The sequence below is a fragment of the Schistocerca serialis genome, chromosome 5 (genome assembly GCF_023864345.2).
Source record: "Schistocerca serialis cubense isolate TAMUIC-IGC-003099 chromosome 5, iqSchSeri2.2, whole genome shotgun sequence".
NCBI classification, from domain to species: Eukaryota; Metazoa; Arthropoda; class Insecta; order Orthoptera; family Acrididae; genus Schistocerca; species Schistocerca serialis.
The window spans coordinates 142,153,780-142,163,667 of record NC_064642.1 but is presented as its reverse complement, the minus strand read 5'-3'; positions in this window follow the sequence as shown (position 1 = coordinate 142,163,667).

Here is a 9,888-nt window from a genome sequence, read left to right as displayed (position 1 = left end):
AGAAAGTTCTGGAGGAATTTCAAAGGAACCTGACAGATCCTCTGGAATTCGTATCGAAACTAACACACAAAAGGAATGTAATTATTCCTTCAGTATCTCTTAGACATGACACTAATGGCCTGAATGGAAAAATAATGTCTGTGAATTGCTTCATGACAGAAAAAAATTAGTAGTCCATAGGAAGAGAGTATTCGTAATTTTCGAAGTCGAATGGCTGGAAAGAAACGAATAAATATCTCACGATCCATATTTAAACAGACAGATCCATATTTACAATAGGCTTACCTCTTCCGAAGACATAGTGATAATAGAAAAACGAATAACAGTAATAAAGCATACATAAAGGGACTAACAACAAAACGCCTATCCTGAAGTGACAATAGGTAAAGAGTGACTATTTTCAGATGGAAGTACCAAATAAGAACTGAGATTTTGGACCAATGTGGGCATTAATGGACTACAGCTGCCGACAACTGATGCGAGTGCCTTTGTTAATAACACGACATCACCAGCAGCGCCGCTTCTGGACCCGTGACTGTATTGGTTGGATCCCAGACGACTGGGAAACCATGGCTTGGTCAGATGAGTCCAGATTTAAGTTGATAAGAGCTGATGGTAGTGTTCGAGTGTGGCGCAAATCCCCCGAACTCATGGACCCAAGTTGTCAACAAGGCACTGTGCAGGCTGATCGTAGCTACATAATGGTGTGGGCTGTGTTTACATGGAATGGACTGGATCATCTGGTGCAACAGAGCCGATCATTGACTGGAAATGATTACGTTTGGCTACTGCAGGGGATTTCCAACGACTTTTTGAGTCCATACCACATCGGGTTGCTGCACTGTTCCAGGCTAAAGAAAATGCAATACAATGTTAGGAGGTATCACATGACTTTTTTCACCTCAGTATATTTTCCTCCTTTTAACAACTTCCTTCACTTGACCACTAGCTTTTATAATACTCTACACAATGAAATGCTTACCTGTTTGTCCTGTAGAAATTTCCCATGATTTCTTCCTTGACAGTCACTGTGATAAGAACTTCACATTGTGGTTATTTGTTGTCAATGTGCTACACTTTTCATTACCTATTTTCAATGAATGATTTAGTTCAGGATGATCCCAACCACAATTTAGCACTTTAATGTGTGTTGCAATTTTCTGCCTGAATCTTTAATAATAGTTATTTTAGGCTTAACAGATTCTGTGTCTTCACAGCCATCATAACCCACACTTTCCATTACAGCTTGTTCATAATGACTTACTTGTGTTTCTAAATCCCTTATTTTAAGCAACATGATACTGTTGTAAAGCATGCAATAGACGTGTTAATGAGATTCTTTTTATCACCATTCAAGAACCATACTCACACCCAAGTAGCCTTTTGTAAACTGAAATAAGGCCTTCGACTGTGTTGACCACTGCGTTTTGCTCTCTAAACTTGAGTACCATGGAATTTGTGCCAAAAGTTTAGAGCTAGTCATGTCATGTCTAAATATAAGAAAACATGTGGTGAGCTCAGAAAGTCAGCATTCAGATCCACTTGAAGTTAAACATGGAGTGCCACAGCGGTATCTTCTATTCCTAGTTCAAATAAATGGCTAAATAAATCTAAAATTTTTAATATTACACTTGGTAACAAGCTAACATGGAACTCTAATGTCTAACATGAAACAGTTTTGCTGAAGAGACTGATCTCCTATCTCACTTCTGAATGTGTGAAACAGCACATTTTCCTTTTTAATCGATTTTAAGGCGTGGATGGTGTTTAGGCAACAAAAGAAAGAATGAAATTGTTGTTATTCAGAGGACAGTAGTCAGATAGGTAGAGAGTAAACTGAAAACTTTTGGGTAATATTTAGCAGCACTTAATTTATATACCCTTGATAGTTTGAATTACATGGTTGCTGAACCGCCTAATTTAATTGTAAGAAATCAAAGACATGGTTGCATTACAAGGAACTGTACTTCTCTGCTCTTTCCATAAAACAGAGCAGCAAAAAGAAATAACAGCTATATTTAAATAGCAATCAAAATGTATAACAACTTCACTACATATGTTAAACTATGCAAATCGAATTATTTTAAAAAAGTTGCACACCTTCTTGTTAGTGAACCAGGTTCATCCTCCAGAAGAATTTTTGAAATTTCCTACATATATATATATATATATATGTGTGTGTGTGCGTGTGTGTGTGTGTGTGTGTGTCACGAAATATTAACCCTGGATAGCTGATACCAGTATGAGCAAAATGACTAATGTTGTGTAGGTTGACAACACATAATTTTTAAACTATGGAAGCTTGGCACCACGCTCTCCGATTGGCCGTAGGATTGCCCTGTTGCCAGATGCTCTGCCTGCCGGAAATCACGATGTATCGAAACCGGCCGACATGCTCGGTGGGAACGCTCCAGCCTTCCACTCTGGGGGCCTGGGGACGAATCTGCCGGGGTCCTGACACATCCATTGTAGTTTCATGGTAAGACATACAGGGAAAAAACCCATCGACAGCTGTTAGTTCGCGTGTAGAAAGTCTTGTACAAATTGTGTCAGCACTGAAAATTACTTTTTTCATAGCTAGGATATTGTTTACTTAAAGCAGGTGCTCGTACTGGCGACCCTCTGACGCAACACAAGCTTGGTAACGTCGAAAGTTGTTTTGCCGAGCTCTTTCAAAGAATCCTGGAATTGTTCTGATGTGATTCGCGGCATGTTGAATGTGATCCATTAATTCCTCTGCGTTTCAAGGTGGTTCATGTGTGTGGGGGGGGGGGTGAGCTAGAACCTCGAACAATTCCCACAGAATAATGTCCAGTGGTGTGAGGTCTGGTGATCACAGGGGCCATGCCTTACTAGCACCTCTGCCAATTACCAAGCTGTCAAAGAGTTCATTTAAATATCTGCACACAGCACGACTATAATGTGTGGGTGCCCTACCATGCTGCAACCACGTGTTTAGCCATGTGTCCAGGGGAACATCTTCCAGCAGGCCAAGTAGAGTTTCATGCAAAAAGTGAAGAGATTTGCACTGGTGAATCAAGGAGGTAGACTGACCAGCCCAGTCAGATGATCACCCACAATGCCTGCCTGAATGTTGAGCGAAAATCGTTCCTAGTGTCTGTGGACATACGGGACGTGACGATTTCCCCTTGCCCAGTAATGAACATTACGAGTGTTGTAAAGGCCATCCCGATGGAAGGTCCACTCATCAGTAAACAACACAATGGCGGGGAGGTTGGGATATCATGCAACACATTGCAGTAGCCACCAGCAAAACACTAGCATGTGTTCATGGTCCATCGTGGGATTTAGGTCTTGGAAAGGGTGGAAACTAAATCAATGTCAGGCATAATTCCTCAAAACCTCCTAGACTAACCAATGAGCCACCTCCATGTGTTGTCCAACCCCTCGAGTACTTGTCATATGTGCTTCCTCGAAGCGCTCGAGAACAGTCTCTTCAAATGCAACAGCCCGTTGTGTTCGAGGTCTTCCAGCATCACCACGACATCTCACTATTGAGTCTGTTTCGCCAAGTCGACGGTGAATTGCTGTAAACGTTTGCGAGTGTGGGTGGTGTCTTGCTGGATACCGTACCTCATACAACTGCCGAGCTTCATGCACATTATCGGCGGCTAGTCCGTAAACATAAAACATATCTTGTTCTTCAAACGATTACTGTGCCACCATGCTGTATGCTGTATGACTATATAGCAAGTGATGTGTGTGTGCTCTGAAGCGAAGCTTATGTGTGAATGCCTCTGACTTGAGGTGGAGACAAACAGCAAGACCAATTCGACATGTGTGTGTATCACGTTGGGGCAGTGATGGGGCGAGGGACATTAGTATGTGTGAATTGACACATAGCACTGCCCGTCAACCGATGAACGTCAACAGGGCAATCCCATGGTCAATCGGAGTGCGTGGCGCCAAAGTCCAGTACTTTAAATATGATATGTTGTCGACCTACACAACATTAGTAATTTTGGTTCCTACTGGCATCAGCTATCCAGACTTAAAATTTCGTGACACAATTTTTCTCCACCCTGTATCTCTCTCTCTCTCTCTCTCTCTCTCTCTCTCTCTCTCTCTCTCTCTCTGTGTGTGTGTGTGTGTGTGTGTGTGTGAATTTTTATGAAATTAAATATTCTAACAGACTATTTTGCATGTATCAATGCAAAATGACTAAATAAAAATCTGAATCTGAACAATTGTCAAGTTGCCACTCGCAACCACTACATAAGTCCATGAACTATAATATAACAGTTTTTCAGTTAAATGAAACTGGTAGTTTTGTGAACAGTGAAGTGACACAATACTAATAGTTTCATAAATGTAGTAATTTTTGCAATCGGAATAGAAAAAGCTTTTTTCTTTATTGGACTATTTTTTTGAGATATATTATCTCACTGTAGAATCTGTTGTATCCTAGATGCAGAAATGTTGATACTGCTGTAGCTGCAGGTGTGTTAAAATTAGACTTCTGTAACTATTCCATTGTATATGGTAGCACTTGAACTATTCATTCGTCTAATCACAGACGTACATCATTAATAAGTTGTTCTTTCTAGCATTAGCTACCATCAATGAGTGCAACATAGCAATTAAATGAGACATAATAATATTCACATAAAGAGCTAAATGAACTATTTACAGTGCCTACTGTAATTTAGAAGATGGCCGACAATTCGATATGATGCTGCTATGCATAGCAGTGTTGACAGCAAATAAATAATAATATGATCTGCCTAAAGGCATAACGTGGCTTTGGAAGTCTGGGCAATTCCCCAGAACCACCAAAAACTAGTGTCCCCACTTACTCAAAAAAAAAAAGGAAGGAAGGGAAAAAAAACGGCAAAGTTAAAAGCACAAGTGAAAAGTTTGATAAGTGCTACATGCATTGTTACACATTCATGATTTTTTTTAGTATGTTAATGATAAGCAATTGCGTTATGGAAGTAGCTGGAAGCTGAGCTGCATGGGTTTCAGTCCTTTTAGACTGTACTAACAGTACACATACATCTTAGAGATACATGGTATTTGTGGACATGCAGCCAAGTGGATAAAATCGTACATCAGCAACAGAAAGCAGTATGTGGAAAAAGAAACTGGATGGAGGTATGAAATCAGGAATATTAAGTATAGAGTGCCTCAAGGATCTGTGTTTCGCCCACTTTTGTTCAACCTATTTGTAAACAATACTGATGTTAGTGAGAAAGATTAAAAAAGATTATTTGCAGATGACATGAGTCTAATGAATGTGGAAAAAATTCTGCAAACACTGGAAAGAAGTGTGTTTATTTCAATTACTAACACAGCAAAGTGGCTTATACAACATGGTCTAATTTTAAATCTAAAAAAGACAATGTCCATGGTGTTCACAAATATACAAGATGAAGAACACATAGATATATTCATAAGTGAAACAAGACTGGAAGAAGCTACCACTATTAAATTTTTGGCGATTACAGGTGACAATATGCTCCAGTGTAGTCGATATATATACACTCCTGGAAATTGAAATAAGAACACCGTGAATTCATTGTCCCAGGAAGGGGAAACTTTATTGACACATTCCTGGGGTCAGATACATCACATGATCACACTGACAGAACCACAGGCACATAGACACAGGCAACAGATCATGCACAATGTCGGCACTAGTACAGTGTACATCCACCTTTCGCAGCAATGCAGGCTGCTATTCTCCCATGGAGACGATCGTAGAGATGCTGGATGTAGTCCTGTGGAACGGCTTGCCATGCCATTTCCACCTGGCGCCTCAGTTGGACCAGCGTTCGTGCTGGACGTGCAGACCGCGTGAGACGACGCTTCATCCAGTCCCAAACATGCTCAATGGGGGACAGATCCGGAGATCTTGCTGGCCAGGGTAGTTGACTTACACCTTCTAGAGCACGTTGGGTGGCACGGGATACATGCGGACGTGCATTGTCCTGTTGGAACAGCAAGTTCCCTTGCCGGTCTAGGAATGGTAGAACGATGGGTTCGATGACGGTTTGGATGTACCGTGCACTATTCAGTGTCCCCTCGACGATCACCAGTGGTGTACGGCCAGTGTAAGAGATCGCTCCCCACACCATGATGCCGGGTGTTGGCCCTGTGTGCCTCGGTTGTATGCAGTCCTGATTGTGGCGCTTACCTGCACGGCGCCAAACACGCATACGACCATCATTGCCACCAAGGCAGAAGCGACTCTCATCGCTGAAGACGACACGTCTCCATTCGTCCCTCCATTCACGCCTGTCGCGACACCACTGGAGGTGGGCTGCACGATGTTGGGGCGTGAGCGGAAGACAGCCTAACGGTGTGCGGGACCGTAGCCCAGCTTCATGGAGACGGTTGCGAATGGTCCTCGCCGATACCCCAGGAGCAACAGTGTCCCTAATTTGCTGGGAAGTGGCGGTGCGGTCCCCTACGGCACTGCGTAGGATCCTATGGTCTTGGCGTGCATCCGTGCGTCGCTGCGGTCCGGTCCCAGGTCGACGGGCACATGCACCTTCCGCCGACCACTGGCGACAACATCGATGTACTGTGGAGACCTCACGCCCCACGTGTTGAGCAATTCGGCGGTACGTCCACCCGGCCTCCCGCATGCCCACTATACGCCCTCGCTCAAAGTCCGTCAACTGCACATACGGTTCACGTCCACGCTGTCGCGGCATGCTACCAGTGTTAAAGACTGCGATGGAGCTCCGTATGCCACGGCAAACTGGCTGACACTGACGGCGGCGGTGCACAAATGCTGCGCAGCTAGCGCCATTCGACGGCCAACACCGCGGTTCCTGGTGTGTCCGCTGTGCCGTGCGTGTGATCATTGCTTGTACAGCCCTCTCGCAGTGTCCGGAGCAAGTATGGTGGGTCTGACACACCGGTGTCAATGTGTTCTTTTTTCCATTTCCAGGAGTGTATAGTGTTTGCTGTAAATTAGGCACTGCAACATTTGTTATGAAACAGATTGCACATTATGCCAGTAAAGAAGCTTCTATGTACAGTGCACCATGCTCTATTTGAACAATACCTACAATATGGAATTACTGTTTGGGGAAATTCCAGCAGCAAAAATACAAAAAGGAGTTTTACATTGCGAAAAAAGCTGTTAGGACCATCTTGAGCAAGAAACAAAGAGACTCATGCAGAACTGTTTTGCATAGTCTAAAAATAATGATATTTCCATCTCTATACATTTACAAAACAATAATATCATTAATAAAAGGAAATGCAGCATTAGAAAGAAATCCAGACATTCATACATACGAAACAAGAAATAAAGGCTAGCTGAGAAGTACGCAACACAGACTGAGAGTTGCTGAAATACGTCCTTGATACTTGGGTGTCAAACTTATAAAAAGCCTTCCAAAGAGGCAGGCCAATGTGAGCAAAATGACCCTCCAAAAACTTTTACAGGATTATTTAATGGAAAAAGAATTTTATAGTGTTGAAGAGTATATGTATCAATGAAAGAAAAATGCAGACAGCATATGCTTTCACAACCGGTCTACATTCAATTTTTTTTTTTTTTTTGAAGTGCTGACTGGACAATGAAATGAATGAATGAATAACATGAAAATGTGAATACTGAGAGAAAAATGTTAATATGAGTCTGATGTAGTATGTAAACAATTTTCATGGCCTAAAAATGGGTGAAAAATGTATCCATCGTTAATATACGTATTGCCACTTTGACGTATTAAATTGGAATAAATCGGTTAAATATTAAAAGAAAACAGGTTTAAGTTGACATGTTCTATATTACAAGTACACACTTTGTACAAAATGTAATCACATGGGACCAAATAAAAATGTCAGTGAATCAATGGGCAATTAGCTTCAGCCACATTTTTAAACAGTCTTCTCTGGGAACTAATTGAACTTTCACAGTATTCTTTTAATGAACCAAAGTCTGCATCTGCTTCAGTATAGATAACTGCACCATCTTCAGAAAAGGGTCTGAGGTTGCTATTAATATCATATTACTTATGCATCTCTTGTCTACTTCCCACCCAAGGTAGCAGGTTCTGCTCTACTTATCAATGAATCTTCAATTCAGCGACGAATTTCGTTTGATACACCGTATTATTGCAGTTTCGTTAATAAGGCTTACAGGGCATAAGTTGTAGTTACACAGAAACGAAGAGACTTGGTATAACTGCATAATATACACAAGTAAGGATAGCAGCATCAAATAAGCCTTTGGCGAAAGAATACAACAACTGTGTACAGTATTTTGTTTACATAAGGATGTACACACAAATAGCTGTATCAAATGTTGATATACCAGAGAAAACAGAGTTTGTATCTTGTTTTAGTAAAGTATTAAAAATAAACTAGACTATTTTTCTAAAAGGTTTTATTACTTATTTTGCTTTTTTTTATCGAATTGGGATGAGAGTGGCTTTGGTAATGACATAGTTCTTGGATGAGGGGAGAGGAATTAGCATTGTCTGTGGAAGATGAGGTGTGGGTGGTGCTTTTGCTGAGTTGGGAGAGGGGGGAAAGGGCAAGTGTGGAGAAGAAGGAGAGGCCCCACTCTAGATACTTGCACCTAGCCCTTCCCCCCGCCCCTCCCCCAACGCAACGCCACCAATGACTGTAATTGTGCCACTGCAGCTAGCATTTTAAATACTGACTTTATATATGTCTGTGAGTAGTCCAGAAATTGTCGGTGGATGTCCTCTTTTACTCGATGTAACTTTTTAAAAATTAGACTGTGTGCTGCAGAATAATTACGTTATTCCTATTGCTATTGAACAACTAATTTGTACCGTTAATGCGTTGTACCGTAATAAGTAATGTTCACACATTACGGTTTACCTGGAAAGATATCTGTGCATGAAATAAAACGCTGCAGAACTGCCGAGTTCACGCGACACTGTTCTACCAATCCGCTATCTGTCGGTTTAAAGGAAGCACTTTCAGGGCAAGTGGTTATACTCTCATGTCACCAATTCCTATTGAAACAAGTTTCTTTCTGTGATCAATATCTTCAACTTGTCCTTAAAAAAAAAAAAAAAAGAGGGGTAGCGATATTTCAGAGGCACAGAGAACAGTCGAAGTGGCCCACTCAGTGGCTCGTTAAGTGATGTCAGTTTTCCACAAGCACCTGAAGAGATACAATTATTCATCAAAGGCTTTAACTCTCACATGATACGACAGAAAACCTGTATGAAGGAATCGAATTCACCTAGTGAGAGACTGAAAGCAACATTGCGATTCATGGCAATAAAACGTTATAAAGATTTGGATTTTCTTCTGCATTATATTAAAAACTTGCACAAATGTTCACAATCATGACGAAGGAGTTTATGAAAACGAGTAAATTTCCCAAATCGAATATAATTCATCATATTTAAGTTATCAACATAATAAGGATACTTCATTTTCCTTAACTCTCAACAGTAAACGGTCTGCAATGAATTTTTTTGCAATACAGTTTCTTTCTTTTCACAGGGTCTACAGCTCTGATTTTTTATTATTGTAATAACAATGATTATTGTTATTATTTTATTACACTGCTACTATACCCGATCGCTGTATTCCTTGCTGTCAGCATCCTACAAACATGTGTGACTCCTATATACCCACTTCAATATACCCAAAAATAAAGTTTTTGAAACACCAACGCATATCAACCATTCTAGAATTAAGTGTGCGCACACGTATTGATTAGGCTGAAGTAACAGCTGACTCAGCCACGCTTCATGAGCCAGATTTTTGGCAATTTCAGATCCACGTACTACAAGTTGTCTGTATAGATGTGTAATGCACCCATAGATTCGAGCAGTTTTTCTCCAACCTGCCTCTCCATTTGCCTCGTTAGTGTGCATCTATGCGCAGATATGATATTCGCAAATACTGGTGCAGGGATATCGT